General features: G+C 24.8%; 5 long non-coding RNA genes across 7 annotated transcripts in view; 3 read left to right on the top strand and 2 right to left on the bottom strand.

Annotated features, from left to right (window-relative positions):
• The window catches only part of LOC126895729 (uncharacterized), a 14,989-nt gene extending 4,508 nt beyond the window's left edge, over nt 1–10,481 (bottom strand). Inside the window, exons 1-4 of one of the 2 annotated variants that reach the window (XR_007701703.1) lie at nt 10,351–10,481; nt 9,878–9,969; nt 9,461–9,529; nt 8,989–9,200 (exon numbers count right to left, since the gene is read on the bottom strand). This is a non-coding gene — a long non-coding RNA (uncharacterized LOC126895729). Of the gene's footprint in view, nt 1–8,988; nt 9,201–9,460; nt 9,530–9,877; nt 9,970–10,350 lie in introns of those variants that run through there. The other variant, XR_007701704.1, reaches the window with a different exon arrangement.
• Nucleotides 2,080–3,668, top strand: LOC126895737 (uncharacterized). Its single transcript, XR_007701713.1, has 3 exons — nt 2,080–2,129; nt 2,997–3,134; nt 3,532–3,668. It is a non-coding gene; the product is annotated as an uncharacterized LOC126895737 (long non-coding RNA).
• On the bottom strand, nt 3,324–4,909 carry LOC126895734 (uncharacterized). Of its 2 annotated transcripts, none has more exons than XR_007701711.1 (4): nt 4,788–4,909; nt 4,467–4,555; nt 3,717–3,779; nt 3,324–3,407 (listed from the first exon to the last, which is right to left on the bottom strand). It is a non-coding gene; the product is annotated as an uncharacterized LOC126895734 (long non-coding RNA). The 2 variants fall into 2 exon arrangements; XR_007701710.1 differs by having other exon boundaries at nt 3,324–3,401.
• A 275-nt stretch (nt 10,482–10,756) lies between the features above and the next one.
• Nucleotides 10,757–13,112, top strand: LOC126895738 (uncharacterized). Its single transcript, XR_007701714.1, has 3 exons — nt 10,757–10,885; nt 11,341–11,563; nt 11,732–13,112. It is a non-coding gene; the product is annotated as an uncharacterized LOC126895738 (long non-coding RNA).
• A 4,348-nt stretch (nt 13,113–17,460) lies between these two features.
• LOC126895736 (uncharacterized) lies at nt 17,461–19,006 on the top strand. Its single transcript, XR_007701712.1, has 3 exons — nt 17,461–17,600; nt 18,188–18,283; nt 18,844–19,006. It is a non-coding gene; the product is annotated as an uncharacterized LOC126895736 (long non-coding RNA).
• Nucleotides 19,007–19,772: the final 766 nt, after the last annotated feature.

Genomic DNA, 19,772 nt, shown 5'->3' with positions numbered 1-19,772 from the left:
AAGTGCTGTTAACATTTTTTTTATTCCATGGTCATACTGAAAACAAATTTTCTTCTTTACAATAATAAAATTTTAACTTTTACAGAATAAAACATGTTAACCCACATAACCTTCATCACTATCATTTAATAGGAATTTTTTTTTTTTGGCTTATTAATTTCATTTAATTGTTCAGATCGACTTTTAACCAGTTGTTGCTGTATATCTTCTAATTTAAAAATGTCTTAATCTAATTCTTCTCCTGCAATACTTTCGTGTTTTGTTAAATATAGGAATAACAAAATACCATGATAAAAAACCTAATCTGAGAATAGAACTTTGTATCAATAAGTATAATTTTTTGTCTTATCTCAATTCTATATTTAATAATATATTGGAATACAAAAAATATGAAAAGTTTATCACTAATTGTTTTTGGCCTAATNTGGAATACAAAAAATATGAAAAGTTTATCACTAATTGTTTTTGGCCTAATATCAAATAATATTTTTTTTATAATAAAGTGACTAAAATTCAAACAGTTTTATTTTTTTTTTTTTTTTTTTTTCGATTATTTCAATATTTTAAAAATAATTGATATCGTAGAAAAAATGTAAAAAGTCAGCAATATCGATATCGACATTGTAAATGAACCGAAATAATTAATATCTGATATATTAAGAAATTTATTTACCTAAATAAAAAATCCCTTAACAAAGTCAATAATGTATATAATTTAATGTAGTTTATTATTATTACGCTTTTACATAATGAATTAAAAATTAAAAATTATTCGGCTTGGCTATCGGGATCAGTCAACTTTAGTGTTTTGTGTCATTCATGAGACTCTGTACTTGGTTGTCGCTGTCCGGCTTACTGCATAAAGTCAAATCTTTGATTTTCATTTTTCCCCTATCTACTCTCGTCCTCGACTATTCAGAGTTATACACTGTAAGATTTCAATTCATATTAGACCAATTATAGTAGATCCCAACTCCACTGTTTTTTTATTTTATTTAGAAGTATAAGTAATTGAAGAAATAATAAAATTGTCAATATACTGTAGTAAATCAAAAAGATCACCACTTGTATTAACTCAAAAAGAAAGAATGAAATAAATTAAATATGATAAAATATAATTAAATATTATAACTCGGGGTATGAGTTCAAGGGTCTGTAAAAAAGATAGAAGATAATAGAAAAATAAAGTGATCTTTGTTTTATTAATATGGGAACTATTATAATTAATTATCAATTCTTATATAGCAATTATGACACGAGTTTTAACGGTTATCGATGATATTAATCGTAATTTATTACATTTTCATCAATAATGATCTCTATATTATATAATATTATCATATCTTATATAATATTTTAGACATAGTATATTACTCTACATCTTATGTGCTACCATTACATATTGTTATTATTTTCTGTTTGTTTTATATAATTAATAAATGCATTTTTCTACGAATTTCATTAGTATATTTAAATATTTAAAAGGTACATATATATATATCTTATTTTTATTGGTATACATTTCATTTTGTGTGATTTATTAATTGAAGTCTTAAATAATACAATATGACATTAATGATGTATTGTGTATATTACAAATAATTCATTATGACTTTATTGTGTACTGTGTATATCATTACAATACGTAACTGATAAGGGTCATAAATTTGAATATAATTTTATTAGAGGATTTAAAATGTATAAGTCTTTATATTTTTGTAATTATAATGTTATTGTGTTATGAATTTTTACTTAGGTTATTTATGAATAATGATAAATCACAATTGTCATATTGAAATTAGAAAATTTCAAATAATTATTTAAATAATGTTTATTTTAGATTAAATATCATGTGATACAAAGCAAAATGATTTTAAAATAAATGAAAACTTCATAAATTGACGTTAATTTCATATTAATATTATTTTAAGGTATATGTCCATTATTGTAATAAATTTCATAATATCTAAAATATGATTTAAACAAGTGTTTTGGATTCTATTTTCAAAATACATGAAATTAATTAATTTATTTACATTATGGCAATATAAAAGGGGTTAATAATATTCGATTTTTATTATAGTTATTTTCGTTTTACTCTATACAGACAATTCAGTAGTCTATACCAAGTAAGTATTTATAATTAAATATACCTTAAAAATTTTAGTAGTATTATATTGTTAAAATTAGTAGTATTATATTGAGAAATGTTAAAAAAAATTCAAAATAGTCATATTATAGAATAAATTCTAAGAAAAGTTTGGTGAAAAAATATCTCATTAATGTTTTGTAATTAATTTTCTGTATCATATTAAATTTTGTGAAAATTCAAATTTTTCAATAGTTATTCTACGGTATCAAACGCTAGCTATGTTTTATAAAAAAGGACAAAAGTAAATTTAATCTTTTTACACTAAATATGATATGTGTATCATATTTCCACGGCTTTTTCCACGAAAATTGTTAATGTTATAATGACTTACTTTAATTCAAATAAAAACACGAACAATACCTATTACTTAAAAAGTAATTATATCTTTTTAGAGATGAAACAACTTATTCTAACTAAAATTAGAATTTATTTATCACGAGTCAAGATTTATATTATACTAAGTATAAGGTCTATTATATTTATAAATTTGGTATTAATACGATGATAAGAAATTTGATAAAGCAATTATTACTTATCATTCAAAAGCGCAAGTAATTTTCAAGTAAAAAGTTACACTCCTCCAAATTACATTCATCATGAAAAGATAGTGTTTACTTCTGTCCTTTTCTCAATACGTATTTAAATGTATAATACCATAAAATAATACATGACAATTCAAACTTTTACAAAATTTAAAATGCTGCAGAATATTTATTACTGCATATTTATAAGACATTTTATTACCAAATTTTTTTTTAATCTACTCTATAAAATAGCTATCTTAGATTTTTTTTTTTACATTTTATTTAAAATTTAACAACTTGTTGATATTAAACGCTTCCAGTTTGTTGGACTTAACACCACAACGATAACGTGTGTGTGTAACGGTCCGGTTTACATAGGAGTGATGGGTTATACGACTGCGGGTTGTCAATGAAGATGAATAAAGTCTGAGATTTCATTTAACTAAATACAAGAAAAGGTATTCTATTCATGTCTGAGCAGACAATTAAAACAAAATAAATCCGATTAGACTGTTATATGAAATTATTTATTGATAGTAAAATCATTATAAAATTTACAATGTTGAAAATACATTTAAAAGAAATTAATATTTTTAACTGAAATATTATGTGTAATATTATTACACATATTAATATTAGGTGTAATATTATTTTATTTATGCTTCTTTTAATATTTGAAATTACTTAAAGTGGAACTGATTCAAGGTTGACAGATTTCAATGGCACTGAATCTAAATTTTTTTTAAATATTATTTTCATATAAATGTATAAAGTTTGTATTTCAAAAAAAAATTAAATTAGTATCTTAATAAATATTTTATTAAGATACTAATTTACAAAAAATTAATTTTACAGAAGAAGGAAAACGCCGTTTCCAATTACAGCATAAAATTATGATAGAAGTCATTTGGTTTTGGACTTAATACCTTCACGTGTCATCACTTCATTTAATAAAACAGAGTTTATTTTTTTGTAAAGGCTTCATGTATAAAAATAGATTAGAATTAACTTAAATAACAATATTAATAAATAATACTCACCAGCTCTGCTGCCATTATTACAATTACATTGTGGCCCCAACGGTTTGGAATCATTTGTTTGGTCTATTTCATAAATCAAATAAAGTAATGTTAGTTATAGGTTTTATTAAAAAATATATATATTATATATATATATTTTATCTATTTTAATTTACAGTGAGATATTATGAAATAATAATATTTTATGTACATTTTTTCGACAAATTCTTTAAATTGTATGAAACTTGATAATATCTTTGATTTACCTTATACCACTAATGCTTAATTATCCAATTATTAAATAAAAAAATATATACATCAAAAACGTTTTATAATTTATACAAATTTTGAAAATAGCTGAGTAATAAAATCTTTGTCGTAAAAAGATATATTATCTTTTTCATAGATAAATACAATTTGATATCTAAGTTTGTAAAAACAAGATATAAAACACATCATAGTAAAATTAATTCCCACTCAGCTTCGCATCGAAGCTAATATTTTCTAACCAAAATTATAATAATTTCTGAAAAATTGTTAAATTGTACTACCAAAGAAGTTATCAATATTTAATAATATTTTTTTTAACATTAGTTATCAAAAAAGTGTATCGTACATAAATAATTAAACTAATTTTTGAAATAGATGAGAATTTGCTATATGGCAATTTAAACCTCCTAGACATATTAGTTCAAATAGCGCTTACGAGGAAAAATTTTATATTTAATTTATATAAATTAAAATTATTATTAATTAATGGTAACGTCTTACCACCATCGGCCAATCCATTTGAAAACGAAAGCATGCTTATTACGAAACATACGAAAAGAAGAACGTTAAAGAATTTCATTTTGATTTATCTGCAACATAACATTTAAATTATAAATTAAATAAAACTAGCCCAATTACATAAGTTTTAATAAAATTTATTTTTTATGTTCAATATTCGTCTATTTTAAGCGTATAATTGATTTCTTATATAATAGTTAATCTCTATCCTGTCACTCACCTTGTAACCACCTTAAATGCTAATATCTTTAAAAATATAATACTACTAAAATTTTTAAGGTATATTTAATTAAAAATACTTACTTGGTATAGACTACTGAATTGTCTGTATAGAGTAAAACGAAAATAACTATAATAAAAATCGAATATTATTAACCCCTTTTATATTGCCATAATGTAAATAAATAAATTAATTTCATTTCAATTTTTGAGTGCTAAAATTAAAAAAATATGAAATGAAAAAAGAAAGGACATCATTCTTTGTGAAATTTTTAAATATTTTCTTACTTAAATTACGAGACATATTCATTAATATGTTAANTGAAATTTTTAAATATTTTCTTACTTAAATTACGACACATATTCATTAATATGTTAACAAATTATATATTCACGTAGAGTGAACTTAAAATTAGCCTCCTCATATTTTTTTTAATTTATCCTGTAATTGTTTACAGTTAGAAAAAGTACTTAGCTAGGAAATGTTGACTATCTTCACGCATATAAAATATGATTCCATATTTTGTAATGAAGGTATTTTATAATAGTGTTTTTGATCACTGAAAACTCTATCTTTAATGATTTTTACACCTTTTTAATTGATACAAGATGATCTAAGAAGCTCTCCAACTACAAAGTTTGATACTATCAAATTGGGGTTTAAATAAATACTTCAATAAATAAATATTAATAATAATTATAACCAATATTTAGACTAGGCACAAAGATTGATTTTAGACTTAAATTAAAAACTAAAATTTAAATTGATAAGATCTTATCATTCTATTTAATTTACCATTAAAACTATAATTTTCAATACGAAAAACTCATAAAAAGTGAATTTTGATCCGGAATTAAATGGTCTTTTCAAATTATTCGTTTTGAATTTCAGGAAAATCTAAAAAAAATAATCCTTAAAAAACAATTGAATTTAAAAATAAAAACAACGTCATGATATTTACGCGTAATTTCGAGAGGGATTAAATTCAATGTTAATAATAGGACTTCAAGAGTATTTAAACTTAAAGCTAGGATACTTAAAAAATGAATTTTGTCTTTCTATTTTATAAATAAAACTGGACTGAAGAGGAATCTAATTATATTCTAATCTTGATCGCACTAAAGAGAAATATAATATATTTAGACATTACAAGTCATTTAATTATTATCAATGCAATTTAATGAATCGTAACTTATAAATTGCTTTATTATAAATGTACAATACATTATCAGTAAAAGAAAAATTTATAGAAATTATAAGGACATCTAGCTGTCCTTTTCCTATTAAATGGAGTAAATATGTATATAAAGTTAACAAATTAATAGAAGTTGACTTTATTACTTAAAATTCATGTGGGTTGTTTATATAAGTGTTATTTAAACATTTTATAATTAAGGCTCAATTAGTTTTCAAAAAGCTTCGATAATTACTTGTAATAGTATGGTAACCTATTTATGAATTGAGTAGACGAACATTTTAAAACTTTTAGTTCCCCTTGTTTACAACTAATCAAAAGAATCAAGTTTTAAAAAAATATACTTGATAAAATCATAGTACTAATAAAAACAATTATTTCGATTTATATGATAGTGGTATCAAAAATACAAGTAATATGCTTTCGTAAACATTACATTACTACTCAAGCAGTTCCCCAAAAGAAATTCTGATATGGATTCCGGCGGCTTTCTAATTAGAGATTGAAATAATATAACATATTTTATACTAATTCAATCTTCATTTAGATTTATTTATGTAAGGTTGATGGTATATCCCGTTTCGCTGCGCTACAGTGTCGGTGTGATCGGGCTCTACGGGGCTTCGAAACATCGACATGAGCGCAGTGTCCCTAGCTCGGGGAATCGGGCGCGTCCTCAGGTTGCGGATAGAGGAACGGCCTGCAGATATGCAGGTTAGCCGCGAAATAAGCGGTCCATTCGTTTGGACTGACGAATAAGCGGTCGCGGACAATGAGCCCCTCGTTCGCTCGTTAACACTGCAGATATGCAGGGTAGCCGTGATATAAGCCACTTCTTGAGTGGATGAATAAGCGGTAGCGTTTGAGGGAACTGTATAACAGGTGGGTGGGCTCGATAGCCTGGTAAGGCGACCACCGAAAACAAATCTCCTGCGCGGAAGGTAAAACGCAGGGAAGGACACTATCACAAAAATACAGTTACCGCTCCAGGAGTTTTGTAGACTCCAGGGCCGGCAGGGAAGAGTGTAATTGCAGGCTCGACCCGGTCGTTATCCAGCGACTGCATCGAAACCATGGGACTGGTGAGGCAAGGTCCAGGGGGCGTTTGCGCCCAAGTTATTGCTGGGGGATGTGGCGAGCAGGCATCCTTATCGGCTCATTAGGAGCGTCAGCTCCATGAATGACATAGAACAGACCCGTACCCCGGAGGAGGACGTGCCAACTGTCAATTCGTCGACGCAGACGGATCCTCCAGAGGATACGGTCAGTGTCGTGGATCCGGACACCGAGTTCGCCAAGCCGACAAGTCTCAGCGCGATTGTGGCACCCGTCAACCAGCCAGCCACCGCGAGGACTGGTAAAAAGGGTCCTTAAGAGTGGATGAGACAGAGGAGAGGGGATGCGGGAGGGGAGACTGCCCACCGTTGGGTTTCAAACTGTGGTAACGGTAGCGCCAGTCACCAGGTCGGAGGTTACAAGGCGCAATACTGCGGTACTAGGGGTGGACCCTCGCCCTAATCTTGGGCTCCCCGCCTCGACGTGGAGACCGTTGATAAAGGCGAAGGCCCCGCGGACCGTGACTGTTATTATTGGTCCCCTCAAAGAGGACCAAAAATACTTGGCCGTGGTTAAAACTGTTATGAATGCGGTTAACCTCCAGGCGCTGGGCGTCGTGGTCTCCGGTACCCGCAGAACAGTCGGGAGCGGTGCTCCTGGAGGATTGGGGTACTGGGCCCAGGCCGACCTGCTGGCCGCCATGGTCAGAGAGGCACTGGACGGCTAGGACGTCCGCGTACATCACCCAGCGATGTTCGTGGCGTTCATTCTGTTGGACGTGGAGGAATGGATAGTGGAAGAGGACGTCGTAGGGGTGTGTTCTGTGTTTTGTGAATTTTTTATGCGAACCCATAGCAAAGTCCTACCCCCACCTCCACGTGGTGCGGCCTGGGCAACGGATCCCACTTTAGGGTCCGGCTAACGGGGGAGACCACGTCGTGTTGTGGACTCAGCTCTTGATTAATTTCAGGCTGAATCACAACACGGTGGTGTGAATTTCAATGCGATGTTGTGCGCCCTGAAGCAATACCTCACGGTAGTTCCAGGGCGTCCAACACTATGTCGACTGTGAAAAAAAAAGGTTGATGGTATATAATCTTCCAGTTTTTTAAATTTTCTAAAAATCAGATATGTGTTCTCTTTATGAATAAAAATTCCTTCAATTTGTCTGACAATAACTTTCGCTTCACGTTTTGATTTTTGTTCAATTATATAAGTTTTAGTCAGTTCTAATTACAACAATCAATTAAAATCCATAGTACGAGCTAGCCTATCTTTTTATTTTCTTTACAATCGTGAATAATTTTTGAACAATAAAAAATATGTTTGGTGTAAATTTGTTTATTATTTTATTATAATATAGTTTAGGAAATCCTACAAATATAATATTTGATGTAGGCTGAGTGATGCGAGGCACCAACTATTAACTCTCTCTCTCACTGAAACAAATAAAATAACTTTAATTTTGATATTATGTCACACAATTGGTATCCAAGTATACAGATTTTGGTTACATAATTGAATTAAAACTATCTAGTAGGCACTACATTAATACCTTCTCATCTTCATATTGAAAAATGTGATAGATGAAAAAGATATCCCAAATAACCAAAGTGTCAATTTAGGAACACATTGAAGTCATTATTTTTTTTAGTTATGTTTAAATATTTAATTAAAATATCAATATTCATTCTCTTTAATCATTAATAAAATAAAATTGATCATTACTAATATTTGTTGGCCATAACAATTTTTTTTGAACAAATATGCTCAAATCATTCATTATTTATAAAAAATTATTGGTAAATTAATAAGATATATCTATATGTGAATGAACAAAGTTTAAAACTCCTTTGTCTATTAATTATTATTATCTAGCCTAAGACACTTCTATTGTTTCCACACTGAGTTTTTCACAGCTCTCTTATGCTTCATATTAATAGGACTAACTTTACATAATTTATTTAACTAAGTACAAGTAAGGATTATCTATTCATGACTGTACAGATAATTGAAATAAAACCAATCCGATAGACTGTTATGAGAAATTTTATTATGGAAACAAAATCATTATAAAATGTATAACAATTTTAATTATGAAATTTATATAAATTGATATTTTAACTGAAAATTTTATAATATTGTTGAATTAATGTTTTTTTCATATATTTTGAAAATGTTTAAAGTGGAACTGATTAAAGGTTGACGGAATTCAATGGTACTGAACCTTTAGTTTGATCATCATCTAAAAAAAATAAAGTTTAAATAAATGACAAATTTTTAATAAAATTAATTTAATAGTTTAAATTCGATTCTTTCTTTATAACAAGTTAACTTTTTATTTTTGAAGCAAAATATAAGACCAAAAAATTTATTTCAGAATAATGTTTAAATTGGTTTAAAAAGTACATTTTTTTATATAAAAAACGTACGAGAATTCAGAGATTTAGCTAAAATAATAATTACGCTATTTTTGAAATTGATTGAATTAAAATAAATAATTACCATCAAGAGCAGTACTGTCGTCATCACCCGGTTTATGTTCGTTTACCAAAGGTTTACTTTCAATGTTACCTGTGAGAATATATTTTATTGAATTATTAGCATTTTCATCTAATCTTAGATTTGGAGGAGCCAATTTTTAAACTTTTAAAGAAATTAAATATTTTATAAAACTCTCACAATACAAGAATATTATAAAAAATAGTTTATAAATGCTTATAATATATTTGTACTATAGTATTATATTAAGAGAAAAATCTTATAATAGATTATTACTCATATGCACGAATAAAGTTAATTACTACCTACATTTAATTAATAACTTTAATTGTTTATGTGTAAATATTTTACGTAATTTCATTTAAAATTATTTTCACAAATTGCTAATTTTTAATTATGTCTAAATAATTTTTATCTTACGCAGGGATGAAGCTGAGACAATTGAAAAGGAAACGATGCACATGACAAAACACAAAACAAAAATGATGTTGAAGTATTTCATTTTGAATTTTCTGCAAAATTATATAAAAATCAAATATATATTTGTTAATTGTTTCAATTAATTTTGTTATTATAAAATATGTAATAATATGTATGATTATAATTGCACTCATTTTGGGTCAAAGTTTATAGAGATATTGTAATAGCGACTTAGTGATATTTACTTTTTCGCGCTGTAATAAAATTGGAGCGTGAGTATCTCTATCCTGTCACTCACCTTGTAACAATCTTAAATGCTAATATATTTAAAAAACTAATACTACATAACTGTAAAATTGTTGGCTACTCAGTTATATTCTGTTAATCAATAAAATTATACCTTATTGTTTTTTAGTAATTGTGTTATCGGACTCGAAAACAATTTTTAGAGATATTTAATTAAAAATAATTACCTGATATTGACTACTATATTATCTGTATAGAGTACAACGAAAATAACTATAATGAATATTGAATATTAATGACCCCTTTTATATTACCTTAATGTAAATAAAAAAATTAATTTCATATATCTTGAAAATAGAATTCAAAACACTTGTGTAAATTATATTTAAAAATAATGAAATTTATTGCAAAAATGAACATGTACCTTAAATTAATATTAATATAAAATTAATTTCCTTTATTTTAAAATCTACTTGCTATGTATCACATGATTTATAATCTAAAATAACTATTGTTTAAATTATTATTTCAAATTTTCGAATTTCAATATGACAATAAATCACAATGATTTATCATAATTCATTAATAACCTAAGAATAAACTCATAATGCATTTTCATTATAATTACAAAAGTACAAAGACTTATACATTTTAAATCCTTTAATAATATTGTATACAAGCATACGAATAGAACATTGAACCAAATGGCATCTAATTTTTTTATGTATGTTTTAGAAATACAGTCCATTTTAGTAATACGAGGTAATTTACGAGCTAGTTAAAAATTGTTTTTTTTGCCCGTTAAATTTTTTATAACCTTTAAGTCATCAAATTTGCGTAAGACACCTCGTATTTATTAAAAATCATAGCGATACGTAAATTTAAAATTTTCATATTCTAACAAAAATAGAGAAAATTTCTTCAAATTAACAATAATTAATATTATAGATATCGGCATTGAAATATTTGCCACACTATCTACATAATACTCAAACACACAGATAAAAATATCCATTAAAATATAGCTCAAACAAGCTATATTTAATCCAAAGAGCATGTTAGATGAAAGGAAGATACTAAGTATCAATATTCATCAAATTACTTAAAAAAAAAACAAACAAGTCTTTGTTTGACTTGACATTAAAAAAAAAATAATGGGTATTAGTTTTTATTTTTGTTGTTAATTTAGAAATTTTATTTGTTTTCCCTACATGCAGCTGAAATGGACACAATCCGCCTAATTTTGTTTGGAATCCTACTTTTTGACGAAATTTTAAACGGACTGACGACCTGGCGAAACCTCATTAGTTGCCTTTATGACTGGCAGAATGGCCGTGGAAGTATTGTTGTCATCTATCCGTGGGGATAAAAAAATGTCCAAGTTCAGTTATAAAATTTTATAACGTTAAAATTTCGATTTTTTACCGCTTCCTCTTATAGGTAGGACAGGAGTCAGATTTTTAAAAACATAATAACTGACATAAATATCTAAATTTTAACCGGAAAATTATCCGTTTTGATTCATATATTATTTAAAAATTATTTTTAAATTATAATAAGACAAAAATCAATATTTGTAATTATTTTGGATATTTATCTGTTTTGTAGGAAAAAGGAAAATTTTTTCACTTTCTAAGGATAATCTCGAAAAATAAACGATTTGCGATCTTATGATGCATCAATAAGCATGATTGGTTCACAAGAGCTCAAAATTTCTAGTGAAAAACATTAAAAAAAAATAATAACTACTTAAATTAATATAACTTGGCATCGACGATAAAATAATTAACAATATTATTACTTAATAAATAATTACAGATAACAGTCTATCGAATTTATTTTGTTTCAATTGTCTGTACAATCATGAATAGAATACCTTTTCTTGTACTTAGTTTAATAGATTATGTAGATTGACTCTTTAGATATTAAATATAAGATAGCTGTGAAAACTTCTAATTGGCGACCTATAATATTTTTAAGTTAGATAAAATAATTGACAGATGTCTCAGACTTTACTCATCTTCATACGGTATTGTCCAAAAATAATAAGAATAGTAGTGGTTATTGTAAAGTCCTTTATTATACTATAAATAAATTGTGGATGTCTAAATTTTTAGAAAAAAATGTCGAAATTTACCCATTTTAAAAATCGTAATTTTTTAGTGGATATCGCCCATTTACGGGGAACCAGAAGAAAATTGTCAATTTTTAAGGGTAATGTCTTCAACTTGTGATCTTCTGACGTATTTTTGAGAATATTTGGTTCAGTGAGAGGTGAGAAAAATTATTGACAAACATAAAAAAAATAAAAATATATTCTTGGAAAAATTATTACCTTCTCATCTTCGCATCGAAGCAAAAATTAATACAATATTTATATTATTTTGGGAAATGTTATCAATTCTCATACAATATTTTATTTGGCATAACTTAAACAAATAACAAGAAGAATTTAATAAATGTCTGAGTAATTATTTTACGATGAAAAATCATTTATGAAGGGCAAGGTTAAAATATAATTCGTTAGAAACAATTTTTTTTAGAAAAATTGGAAATGATAGATTTGATAATGATTTTTTACAATTGCCATCCAGAGCGCAAACTCTGTAAATATTAATTTTTTCATACTCGTCGAAAATAGATAATTTCAATATTTTTATAATCAATTAAAATCTGTAAAATCATGAAAGGTCTATAAGTATTTGCGGTGGAGCTGGTGCTTAACTATGGTTTTAATACTACATAAAACAAACGTTCGTCGTTAATAAATCAATATGATGGTATTGCATAAAAAAGTAAGGCAAGTACACAACCTGTTTTGTTATCGATTATAACACGATGGAAATACTTTCAATAATGGACACTCACACTAATAATCATTTACTTCTCAGCAACGACATTGCGTTACACAAAAAACCACAAAATTGCCTATATTTGACCCTTTAAAAAAAGTTGATACCCAGATGCCTTAAAGTAAAGTAATGGAATATTTAAACAATAATATTATTTATAATTGTTTGCGTCACATTATAACGCACGAAAAATATTATAAAAAGTACAGTTGAGTAAATATTTTTGGGTTTTACTCTTATGAATAAAATGATTCATTTTTATACAAATTAAATTATAAATTATAAATACTTAGACAAGATTTTAATTATAAAAAATATGTTGTAGGAAATAATAACGTACATAATCGTAAAACTAAAATTGAAATTACAGTTTTATTAGATTGGAAATTAAAAATATATAATAATAATAATAAAGTATAGTTGGAATCCAGTATAGTGGATTAAAGGTATTGACTAAAGATTTATATTGATTGATAATTGAATTTGATTACAATCACTGTCTTAAAACACGTTGATGCGCATTTAAAAAAAAAAAGCATACATTAAATTATTTTTTACTTAGGAGACCGATTATTCATAGATGTCAGCGAAACGTTTTTTTATTTCAATCATATATTCCAATAAAAAATACTTTATTTTAATTATTTTAAATAATTTAGAATTATGCTCGTATTCCGTGGATATGCATTAATACCCAAAAACTTATTGAAATCAAATTTTCAGATAGTTTTTCATCTTAAAATACATTGTATATGCTTTAATTTCAATTAATGTAGATTTAAAAGGCAAGTTTTTGAAAAAAAATTATACCAAAATTATGATACAAATATGGAAACATATTATGTATGTTTAACTAACTCAAAATCAAGAAAACTATTGCACTAGTATTTTGGAAATTTTAATATAAAATTGGGAGTGAAACGCAAGTTTATTTATTTTTGTCTTTAGGAATTTATTAACAACACTTCTACTCCGCTCCTGTATAAAATACTTAAATCTTATATCTAAGACCCGGACTTAATTATTCTAAAAAACTTTGAAAAATGTCCTTAAAAAGACTTAAAATTGTTTTTTACAAAATGCCTTAACAATAATTGTTGCCTAATTATGCTTTACTATGTATTGAAATGACAATAATGCAAAATAAAAGTTTTATTTTTCAATTATCATTGTATAAATCAAATTTTGTGTTTGATAATTATTATTTATAATAATCTTTAAAAAATGCAATTTGAATTGATAACTAGACTGTATTTAAATAATATTAGTTCAAAAATTGACTATAACTGGTCATTTTCTTATAGAACATTTTATTTTTTTTAAGCAGGTTAAACATATACGTTTTCATATCAATAACTTAAGATAATAAAACTTTAAGGAGAAGGAAGGAGATACCACTACATTTATTTATTATTATTATACAATAAATAATTAAAGGATTATAAAAACTTCTAAAAAAGCATAGAATGTTATATATGTTCAAAGCTATTGCGTAATTAGTTAATTAATCACCTTCTCTTTTTAAAAATTTATGTATAATATACATACATATTCATAAAAACATATTCGTATTACTTTTTTTTTAATTGACTATTTTTACGAGAAGTGATTTATAATCCAGTAATTATGGTTAAAAACACCGATGTTGTTAATGTACAATGCTGTTGATTAAAATAAGTAAAATTTATTGATTTAGATGTAGTCATTTCTAATAAAAAAGTGGATAAATTTGATTAAATTCATAAAAATTACAAAAAAATACCTTATTTTTATATATTATTGAATGCGTAGAGTTATAAATTATGGCATAAAATCAATACAATTATAAAATAATCATCATTAATTATTATTATTTATTGCAGAACTATTTGTAAGCATAATATATGAATAGAAATATAATCATGTATCATAATAAAATAAATCATTTTATTATTATTTTTGCGATGTAAGATTAAATTTTTAGTTAAAAAATAAAAGTAAATGCACATCATGTATTTATCATGTGATATCTAAAATCAAATAATATAAATAATAAAAAAATGTCTAAATAACAATGCATATTTTCATCGTAGCAATTAGAAATAAATATATCATCGATTTCATTTTCATGTTTACAAACGGCTTCTTTTTTAATTTATTATTACCATCATTAAAATTTAATGATATATATATATATTCTATATTTAATATAGAATTATATGATTAATTATTATTAATTAAGTTGGTTTTAAAGTTTATAATATCATTTTTTATGTTACGTTAAAATATTAAGATCGTGTAGTTGCACAATAACTGGGGGTGATAATATATTAAAAAAATAATAATACAAAAATTGCTTTAAATGATTTTTCGTATCAAGCCAAAGATACTATTTTTAATACTTAATAATATTATTTATAATTATTATAATAAGAAGAATTTTGAAAAATTCTATGTTCGTATATTAAATAAAAAGTTTGTATGTTTAAAGTTTTGAACCTACCCAGTATAAAAGGAAGTGGTCCGATTTAAAAAAAAAAGAATTTAAGCTGATCTATAATTTTTTAAAAATAGTTATAGCAATATAAAGTCGAAATAATAAAATATGAAATCCGAAATTTTAACACAAACAAATTTTATGCTTTTATCTACGGCCGCCATTTGCACATAGAAAATAAGTTGTTGTGGCAAATTTTTTTTTAGCCTATAGTACGTAAAATAAGTTTTATTTTAACATGTTTGAAGTTCAGAGTATTTCAAGAATTAAAAAGAACTAATTATTAAATGCTTACTCATAAGGATTCTATCATAACTAATTATAGTAAAAAATATCAGCTTCCAAAATTGTTATTTTGATAGACGCAAAATCCATACTTTTAAATAATAAATTCTGCGTAGTAAATCATTAAAGGAAATTTAATTGGTATATTATCATTTGTTTAATTACTAATCTTAGATATTATTACAATAATCCAACGCCATTTTTAGTTCTGGGTTTCCTATTTGTTTATATCCTTTATATTTATCATCATTATACCCTTATTAGCTTCCATGCGAAGCTGAGAAGGTATTGGTTTTACTATGATGTGTTTTTTTTTTGTGTCTGTTACCACTTTTTCTCAGCTCTCACCAAAGCGATTTCTTTCAATGATACGTCAAAAGATCACAAATCGTATCTAATCGAAGACATTACCCTCAAAAATTTAAAAACATTCCCTCGTTCCCCGTAAATGAAGAAAACCTCCAAAAAAATTACAAATTTAAAAAAAGCTAATTTTCGAAATTTTTTCAATTTTTTTAACTTAAAATTTCCAAAACTTTTTTAAAAATAAGCAAATTAATATAATTTTTTTTATATAGATGCATGATATCATCTTTCATTTGGTATACTTTTTTTATAAATCTGACCCTTTACCTACCCACAGGGACGGATTTAAAATGACAACTTTTTCAACTTAACTTTTGAAAATGTTGTGGAAAGTCTGATACTTTTATATATATCTTAAATTAAAGCTAATGTAATATACTTTATCATGGAAAAAAATATTTCGGGTTTTATTTTGTTTTCATGGTGAAAATGGCTACCAAATGCTATTTTTGTGTGAAAATTCTCGATTTTGTATTTTACATTTTTAATTTTTTAAAAAATATATGGATCAATACAATTTTTTAATGAAAAGTAGTATTTATATACATATTTCATTTGACATACTGTTTTTTTTAATCGGACTATTTCCCTATATACGAGGGGGCTTCTAATCTAAAAAATGCATATAGAAAGTAGAACTTTGTCAACTTAACTATTGAAAGTATTCCGGAAAGTCTGACACTTTTATATAAATCTTAAATTAAAGCTAATGTAATATATTTTATTATGGAAAAAATACAATTTCGGACTTTATTTTGTCTTTACGGTGAAAATGGCTACAAAATGCTATTTTTGTATGATAATTCTCGATTTTATTTTTTATATTTATGCCTAACTAGCCTAAAAATAATAAAATGACAAGTGGTCAAAAACTTTTAAACCAATAATTTGGAAGTGATTAATAATTTTTATACTAGAATGAGAAAAGTAGTGTGGTTTATAAATATCTAGATAATAAAATATACTGATCTGCTTTACCTCAAATCTTTATAGTTAAGTCCATTACAATGAACTTACTTATACATTTTCCTTATAATTTAGCTGGTTCAACATATATGATTTTATTTTAAAAACTTAAGTTTATATCATTTTTAAGGGATAGAGGATTGATAAAATTAATTTTTTTAAATTGTTAAACATAGGATACTATTGACTTTTAAAAAAAAAAACATTATAATACGTTTGATACATTTAAAATTATTGCGTGAGGAATAGTTAATCATTAATTAACTAAGCTTCATGCATTTGATTAATAATTAATCAATCTGTATTTTTGGATAGATTGTTTTTTTGTAAAATATTTTACGATTTGAAATAATATTTTTTACATTTATTTATGTTTTTGAAAAATAAAGTATTACAAATTAATAAAACAAGCAAGTGTTATTCAACATCATCATAAGTTTGTAAACCTATATATTAGTTTATAATTTTTTTAGTTTTATTAAACACAAGTAGATTTTTTTTATCGTTTAAATACTATATCTATTTGATCTCAGTAAGTTTTTTTTATATTATTTTAATCATTCGAATTCTTATTATTAAATTATTATATAATTCAGTGCAGTTATTGGCAACATATAAATCATATAACCAATATATATAAATCAGTGAATTTTTTTTTTGTTATTATAATTAAGTTATACATTTTTTTATTAGAATTTTAATAAGTCGAATATTTATTTTAAATAAGTTATTAGTGACCTTTTTATATTTAATATCAAAATTATTATTATAAAAAAACATATTATAATATTATTTAAAAAAAATTTAATTTTATCAATTAATCTAATATAGCATAATTAAGTGATAGACTAGTTGAAACTAAATTATATATACTACACTATTATAGAGCAATTTACATTTATATTAATCTTTTCTATTGAGAATATTTTTCAACTGATTATAATTAAATTATATTTAATTATATAACTATAAATATATTTGTAGAACATATATAAATTCTTAGTCTATCCTTAATTATGAAATAAAAAAAAAAATATTTCTGGGACGTAATTAATAATTGGGCTGCCTGGGTATTATTTATAGAGATAAAATGATGATAACATTTTTGTTTATATTTAGGTACTTTAAATATGAGAGTGACAAGCATAATATTATTTTGTGTATTTTCCGCTATTGCTAGTCTATCATTCACTCAAAATCCTGTTTTAGTTAAAGGTATAAACAATATGAATTATTTATTATTTTCGTTTTTATAAAAATTTTAATTTTAAGGTTTTTTTTTTTGGTAGACTGTTAACTAGTATTTTTCCATACTAAATTAATCAAAGTATTTTTGACGAGTAAACATTGAGTATGAATAGTCTACCACCATAAGAATTTTGTGTATAGTAAGGGGCGGTAATATGATAATTTTTAAATAGCTATATAAAACTTACAAATATTTTTTTTCAATATTTACTAAAAAAAAGAAAATCTTAAAACTGGTTCTGTAAATTTACACAGACATTAAAATTTAAAAATAATGAAACAAATAGGAATATTATGAGTGACAGTAAAAATGATGATAAATGAATCATTAATTTTATAATTATTGAAAATAGAAAAAAAAATGTTAAACAGATAAACTAAATACAGATGAACATAAAATATTCCTGCTTTCTTACGTTTCCGAATCTTGATATTGTATTTGGATTTTTTTTCCAAAATAGGATAAAAAATACTTAATATTTTCTAAGTTTAGTTTTGAAGTGAGTTATTTATTTTATGATTTTTAGGCGATCAACAGGAAAATGAAGACCATAAACCGCTCTAATAAAGGGTCCTAATTAATACAATAAAATAAAAAATGTACGATTATTTATGTCATATTAATTACAACTTAAAAGTAAAGTAATATACTTAAATGTAATAATAAATAAATATACATAATGTGTATTATTTTCTATTATTTTTCTGTATAATTTAAAAAATTCCATAAATTATACAATATGTTTAATATTTACTATATACATATGTTTGTTTGCATTGCATAAAAACAACGGATACATTAGTATAATATTTTATAAAAATCGTATGTTTATAATAAATATAAAAAACAGTCACAAAATTATAAAATATATTCAGATGAGATGTAATGAGATAAAAATTTATGAAAAATCTTATATTTCAATAAATAAAAATTGAATTGTTTAACCATGATGAAGACTAATTAAATAGATAAATAAATAAAATTAATTATTTATAGTTAAAGCAACAATAGATCATTGAAAGTGACTAGAAATTTTTTTTATAAATTGACATTATTATTACAATTTAACATTAATAATATTCGTTATTTTACATATAAAAGAACATAAGATCTATAAATAAAATAACTAACTTGTTTATGTAATAAATTTAAATTTTCAAAGAATTATTTACAACACCTATAATGATTTTCGATGAATATCAAATGCATTTAAATAACGTATTTTATAATTGTTATCATTAGTATTACATAAAGTAAAAATTAATTTCTATGTTCTAATTACACGTACATTCTATATAACTAACTATAAATTTAAGACTTCAATTATATGTATCATAAATATCGAGATTCTATGAAATTTCAATACACCATTTAATACTTATTAGCTTACTAAGTAATAAGTCATTATCATTAAAAAAAGATATTAATGGATTTAACACAAAAAACATAATAACT

Source organism: Daktulosphaira vitifoliae, unplaced genomic scaffold, assembly GCF_025091365.1.
Source record: "Daktulosphaira vitifoliae isolate Bord-2020 unplaced genomic scaffold, ASM2509136v1 Scaffold_1, whole genome shotgun sequence".
NCBI classification, from domain to species: domain Eukaryota; kingdom Metazoa; phylum Arthropoda; class Insecta; order Hemiptera; family Phylloxeridae; genus Daktulosphaira; species Daktulosphaira vitifoliae.
Note: the sequence above shows the minus strand (reverse complement) of the source record. Positions and strands in the feature narration are given on the sequence as shown.